Raw genomic sequence first — 7,216 nt, 5'->3', positions numbered from 1 at the left:
TGTCACCTTGGAATAAACGGTAGCCAAGGAGTTATCACACCACAAGGTACTCTTGACTAGGCCTTAATCCATGGGTCAAAGGATACTAGCATGACACATCCTAGGGTGTTTTACAAGTATTCTAACAAGCAAAGTCTTAAGAAGAAAAAGCATCTACTAGGGCCTATGTACACTTGTCAAGCTTCCCAAGTAGACGGTTTCGCAAAATTTTCTAACATGCAAACTACATGCCATGATGCAACTAACATTTATACATCCTAATGCATATGCTTCTACCAACTAATATGACATAAATAGACTAAATGCAAGTCCTAAATTCACATTGTTTTTACCGCATCAATCAAAATAAAGCCACATAGTCATTAACATAAAGAGGAAAAAGGAGATTGGAAAGATCATACCATGCGGTCTTCAATATCCTCATGTCTCGGATGTGGCGTAGTCGATCAATGTGAACAAGGATAGAACAAACACAATATGTACAATAATATATACAAGACTACACTACAAAGGAAATGAACTTGTTTTTGGTTTTTCAAATTTTTCAATTTTTATGATTTTTTCGAAATTTTTGATTTTTTTTTGGATTTTTGAATAAAAGTTAAGTTAGAATTTCCCATCCCCACACTAATATGGGCATTGTCCTCAATGGACAATATGATAGGAAATTATGCAAGTATGATGCATGGATTCTATACTAAATGCAAGCTATACTAAGCTACACTACATGATGCATGGGTTTTTGTTTATGTCGGAGAGCGTAATTTGAATTAGCTCCCGTTGCGTATGCATGTACTTCCCCAAACCGAGATAGACATTATTTCTAATGTCTTAAATTTTGGGGTGGTTCATGCACACAAGATGCAATGCATGAAATTAAATATTATCATTTTGGATAAAAAGAACACCTTAAATGTGGCCAAGGTGTTTGTCCTCATGTTGCTAGGACTCTCCAAACTATGATCAAGATAAAATAAATAAAACAAAGAAAGAATTAGACAAACCTCAAGAGGGTAGGAGCCTCCAAAGTTTGCTAGTCCTCCATCAAATCATCATTGTCATCATTTTCCTCCATAGAAGCGGACTCATCTCCACTCCCTTCTTCACTTCCTTGCTCACTTCCTTCATCATCTTCATTAGCCTCTTCTTCTTCATCTACCTCTTCATCAACACCCTCATCATCAACAACCTCATCTTCACCCGGTCTTTCACCACTAGATGTGCTTGGAAAGAAGACTTCCCTATCCGCCCAACTAGGCAAAGGACATGAAGGATCAAGTAGTCCTTGCCTAGCTAACTGAAGGAGGGGTGGATATTGGGCCAAGTATGCATCTACTCGATCATTATAAGCTTGTTTGTGCATCTCTTGCATAAGTAGAGTCATGTAGTCATTGCCCACTTCAACATCTTTGGGTTTGAACTCTTGATATTTGAATGGATAGGGTGGTGTGCCAATGGAGGAGGAGGGCTCTTCAATCTCGCCCCTTTGTTGACGGATGATGTACTCGGCGCCTTTGGAGAGTGGAAGTAGGTAGTTTGTTCGATGAGCACTCAATCGGCATATCTTGGAAGGCAAAGTGAAAGATCTAGCATCATTGGTTAGCCACCCATAGTTGGTGTCAAGAGGATTATGCTTGACCCACTTGTACTTGTTAATCATGGCATCCATGTCAATGAGATGACCTCCTTTAATCGCGACATAGGTGTTATCCTTGTTGAAATTTGCATCAAAGTGCTTGGCCAAGAGAGTAACTAGACCTCCATTTACGATAAAAGCGGTGTCTTCCTTTCCACAATCAACATTGAGCCATCTTTCCACCAAAAGCCTTAGAGCATTGTAAGGCTTAGTGAATTCCTTTCCAACATTTAAGGCCGACTCAAGTAGAACACAATCGAGCTTTGTAAAGTGATTAGTATCTTTTCTTGCAATTATAGTATTCCCGATGACCTTGTGCCACACTCTAATGCCCGGATGGTGGACTAATAGAGCGCGACAAGCATGAAAGCTTACAAATTTCTTCCCGGAAATTGCCTCCCAAAGAGGAGCGGGGTCATACTTTTCGGGCTTCTTGTGATAACGAGGTGTATCACTAAGGCCTAATGCTTTACTCAAAACATCAAAGGTGATGCGCCTATTCACATTGGCAAGACGAAACTCGATGTATTCTCTAGTCTCTACCTTAGTCACTTTCAATGAACTTAAGAATTCCAAGGTAAGGGAGGGGTATGTCAATTCTCTTGTAGTGAACAATTTTCCCAACCCCATGGCTTCAAAGAAGGGTTTTGTTTGTTCAAGGACACCCAATTTGTTCAAGGCATCTTCACATATGAATTTGGTGGGTAGAATGGCTTTCTTAGCATACTTGGCAAATGTATCCCTATGGGAGTTAGAAATTAAAATTACCTCCGGATAGTTTGATAATTGAGCAATTTCCGGAGTTGTTGTTGTTGTTGCTTCCAAGGGAGGATCTTGTTGTTGTTGAACTTCCAAGTTTGCATTAGCAACCACCATAGCCTTTGAAGCTTTCTTTGCTTGAAGGCTTTGTTGCCTTATTGAGAGTGCCTTTGCCTTGAGTGCCTTTGTTGACCCCTTTGTTCTTGCCATTGATGATTATACCAAGAAAAGATTGAAAATCTTCAATTTCCAATTATACCCAAATCGATTTTAAGACGAAAGGATTTGCCTTTGTATTTCAAAAATCGACTCAAAGGTTGAAGATTTTGGTGCTTGGATTGATTATTGTTGTAAAAGGAGTGATTAATTGTTGTTGTAAGGAAGTTTGAATTTGATTTTGTTGAAGTTGGTTGAGGAAAATCTTGTTTTTGGTGATGGAGAGGATGAGGGTTTTAGGGTTTTTTGGGTAGTGTATGAATGAATGAATGAATGGATGAATGTGGGAAGGGGTATTTAAAACACCCGAAATTTTCAAAACTGCAGGGGGAAGACGAGCGGATTCCCGTCGGGACGCTCGGATTCTGCTCAATTTGGCTTCAGGAAATCTCGCCTAAAGACGAGCGTCTTTCAGTGAAGACGAGCGGATTCTGCAATACAAGATGAGCGGATTCCCTTAAAGACGAGCGGATTCTGTTACAGGGACTTTTCTTAATCTGCACTGGCAAAAAGACGAGCGTCTTCTTGCAAAGACGAGCGGATTCTTTCAGACGAGCGTCTTCTCAGCTGAGACGCTCGGATTCTCTAACAGACCAAAACTTTTGATTTCGCAGCTCATTTGGACGGACGGATTCTTCCACAGACGCTCGGATTCCCATAAGACGAGCGGATTACCCTTAAGGTCGCTCGGATTCCTCCTGGTCTACCCGGATTCAGTTCCATCCGTGCACTTGCATATCCCGTGTCATTTTTCATTCTTCAAATCCCGTGTTCTTCATTGTAGGGGCACTATGAAGGCATGAATAGCCTAGGCAATTGCTATCCCCACACTAAGTTAAAGCACTACACATGAATAAAATCATTAGTCCCTCCCTCACTTCTCTCAAAAATGATGAATATCTTGATCAAGGCATAAAAATCCAAAAATGACAATAATGCAATGTAAGAATTAAAATGCAAGTTAGGGAGTTAGAAATATTTACAAATGATGAATATCTTGACCAAACTCTCATCCTTAGTGAGATGTCATGGGGGCATGTCCAAAGTGTTGTTGATGTTACTCAACACCTTGAAAAAGTAGTCAAAAGCTTGTTCATTATCATGATAAAGATCCTCAATAGATCTTTGCACTTGTTGTCCTTCATGTTAGTCTTGATCGATAGCATTACCAATATAGGGATTGAAAATCCCTTCAAACTCATCGTCCCAAAGACCACAAACTTCGTCTACTTGATCACTAAAAATCTCTTGAGTTGATAGAGACAACTCTCCCATTTTCTTATTTTGGCCAACAAGGCCTTCTTCTTCACTTGTCATGGGTGAGCTTTTCAAGCTCTCTTTGTTACAATTCTCTTGCTCTTTGAATGGAGAATCATCAATTTTCTTCTTTCATTGGAATTCCGACTTCTTCCTATCATCCTTCCGGCTATAATGATCAACCATAAAACATGGTTCATGCAAACGGGGAGCTCTCATGGTCTTGTCCAGATTGAAAGTTATGCTCTCATCTCCCACTTCTAGAGTGAGCTCTCCATGCTTCACATCTATCACCGCACCCGCGGTGTGCAAGAAAGGTCTACCTAGAATGATTGGAATATTGGAGTCTTCTTCCATGTCAACAATGACAAAGTCCACCGGGATGAAAAATTTCCCAACTCTTACGGGAACATCTTCCCATATCCCTAATGGTGTCTTCGTCGATCTATCGGCCATTTGGAGTGTAATGTTGGTGCATTTAAGTTCTCCCATCCCTAACCTTTTACTCACCGAGTACGGTATAACACTCACACTAGCCCCTAGATCACATAGGGCTTTGTTGATCGTTGTGTCGCCAATGGTACATGGTATTGAGAAGCTTCCCGGATCTTTAAGTTTTGGAGGTGAACTCCCTTGAAGTATTGCACTACTCACCTTAGTGAAGGCGATAGTCTCAAGCTTCCGGATCGACTTGTTTTTCGTAAGGATGTCTTTCATATACTTTGCATAGGCCGGAACGTGATTGATCAATTCCGTGAAAGGAATCGAGACTTCCAAATTCTTCACAATCTCCATAAATTTTCCAAGTTGGTCATCAAATTTGGGCTGGGCTTGACGACTTGGAAAAGGAAGTCTAATCACAATGGGTTCCTTCTCCTTGGCCTTGTCTTCATTTTTCTTTGAAACTTCTTCTTTTTATGGTTCTCCATCCTTGGAGTTTTGCACAACTTCTTCTTTGTCACTAGCCTCCACAACTTCATCCTCAACTTGCTTCCTCGGTGCTTCATACCTCGTACCACTCCTCAAGTGGATGGCACTAACCGTTTCATGTCTTGGGGGATTACTTTGAGGTGGTAATTGCCCCTTTTGTCTTTGTGAGCTTGAAGATGCTAGTTGAGTCAATTGGGTTTCCAACATTTTGGTGTGGGCTAGGATGTTTTTGATGGTGATTTCCTTTGGTTGACTATCCTTTTGCATTTGAGTGAAAAACTCTTGTTGATTCTTTTGCATTTGGATGACCGCTTTTTGAACATCAAAACCTTGGTCATTTTGTTGATTGTATGGAGTTTGATTTTGGTAACCTTGGTTTTGGTTGTAAAAGGGTCTTTGATTTTGGTTTCTCATAGGAGGTAGGGTGTATGTTGGTTGAGGGTTTTGAACATTTTGGCTTTTGTATGAGAGATTTGGGTGGAATTTGGTATTTTCATTGTAGAAATTGGAATAAGGGGTACCACTCTTGTATGCTTGAAAAGCATTCACTTGTTCATTTGTTCCCCTACATTCACTTTGGTCATGTCCCAAAGTTCCACAATTCTCACATATCCCACTTGGAATTGATGAAGATGCCGTCATGGCATTAACATGATGCTTTGGTGATTTTGAGGCTTCTTCAAGTTTAGCCATAGCTTTTTCGAACTTCAAATTCATGGTATCAATGTGAGCACTAAGTTGAGCACCCAATTGAGTAATAGAGTCCACTTCATGCTTTCCTCCTCTAGTAGCCTTGCGAGGTCTACTATATTGTGAATTATGGACCGCCATTTCCTCAATTTTGTTCCAAGTTTGATTATCGTCAACTTCCGTGAACATACCATTTGATCCCATGTTGAGAATGTTTCTTGAGTCTTCATAAAGTCCGTTCCAAAATTGTTGTACCAAGAACCACTCGCTAAGTCCATGATGAGGACATGAGCGACAAGTTCCTTTAAATCGCTCCCAAGCTTCATACAAAGATTCTTCATCCCTTTGCTTAAAACCCGTAATTTGAGCTCTTAGCATGTTTGTCTTCTCCGAAGGGTAGAATTTTTTGTAGAAAGCTAGAGCCAATTTCTTCCAAGAGTCAATTCCAAGAGTAGCCTTATCAAGGCTTTTCAACCATTGTTTCGCGGTGCCGATTAGAGAAAAAGGAAATAAGACCCATCGAATTTGGTCTTAAGTTACACCGGTTTGTGAAATCGCACCACAATAGTCACAAAAAGCCTCCATGTGAGAGTGAGGGTCTTCACTAGGCATGCCCCCAAATTGGCTTCTTTCGACTAATTGGATAAATGCGGATTTAGAAATGAAATTTCCGGTTAAGTGTTGTGGTGTGGGAGTACCATTGGGTAGGTTCTCCTCGGTTGGTACGGAATGTGATGAAAATTTAGGCATTGTGGGTTGATTTTGTGTTGGATTTTGTGTTGGGTTCTCCTCACCTTCTCTTGCAAAAGGGTGATGAACTCAATAGTATTTTGTTGAATATCTACAACCTCACCAATACCTCTCAAAGTATTTCTAGCAAGTCTTCTATTGGTTGTCAAAGTCCTTTCAATTTCGTGATCAAAGGGTAACAAGTTACCTTGTGATCTTCTAGACATGCAAAATATCAAACAACTCGAAAACAATTAGAACAAACCTTGAGGAGTTTTACTTCCCCAAGGCAAATAAAGACACAACTAATAACAATTTAAGAAAATCTAAATCAAGTTAACAGCGTCCCCGGCAACGGCGCCATTTTTGGCCGGTCTCACTTGGAGGTTTAGTTTTCGGTACTTGTCGTTAGGAGCACCTAGACCAAAACACAATTTATAACTCCACAAAATACTCTATAATTAGCAAAGAGTTAAGTAAAGGTCGGATCCCAAGGGACGGGAATTGAGATGAGATTTTCAATTGCAACTAGCGGTGTCTAGGGGTGTCACAATTTGGGGTTTGAATAGAAGATCACTAAACTAAATAGCAATAAAAGTAAACAAGCAAGATGATAAAAAAGGGGTGTAAACAATTGATAAAAGGCACTAGGGTGTCATGGGGTCATAGGAGATTCATGGGAATTGATCATACAAACATATTCTCAAATTATAAGCAAGCAATTATTGTTGTGATGGATCGAGTTGGTTTATATCTTACAATCCTAGGAAAGTTTGGGTCCCGGAGCCGAATCAATTAGATTGTACAACACCTACAAGTCGACTTAATCTTCCCTACTCAACTATATGCATGGTCTAATGAGACTCGAGTTGGTTTATGTCTTACAAGTCTCATTGAAAAGATAGGTGATGGGTAAAAAATGCAAGGATTCATAGGCTCGCATTTCATCAAACATAACATGTGCATAAGTTGAGATCACAACAAGCAAGCAAATAAACT

The 7,216-nt window shown here is 40.1% G+C and overlaps 1 non-coding gene across 1 annotated transcript; it reads left to right on the top strand.

Annotated features, from left to right (window-relative positions):
• The first annotated feature begins 5,759 nt into the window (after nt 1-5,759).
• On the top strand, nt 5,760-5,866 carry LOC141610074 (small nucleolar RNA R71). The gene has a single exon (XR_012527968.1). It is a non-coding gene; the product is annotated as a small nucleolar RNA R71 (small nucleolar RNA).
• Nucleotides 5,867-7,216: the final 1,350 nt, after the last annotated feature.

The sequence above is a fragment of the Silene latifolia genome, chromosome 10, assembly GCF_048544455.1.
Source record: "Silene latifolia isolate original U9 population chromosome 10, ASM4854445v1, whole genome shotgun sequence".
In the NCBI taxonomy this organism is placed as follows: domain Eukaryota; kingdom Viridiplantae; phylum Streptophyta; class Magnoliopsida; order Caryophyllales; family Caryophyllaceae; genus Silene; species Silene latifolia.
Note: the sequence above shows the minus strand (reverse complement) of the source record. Positions and strands in the feature narration are given on the sequence as shown.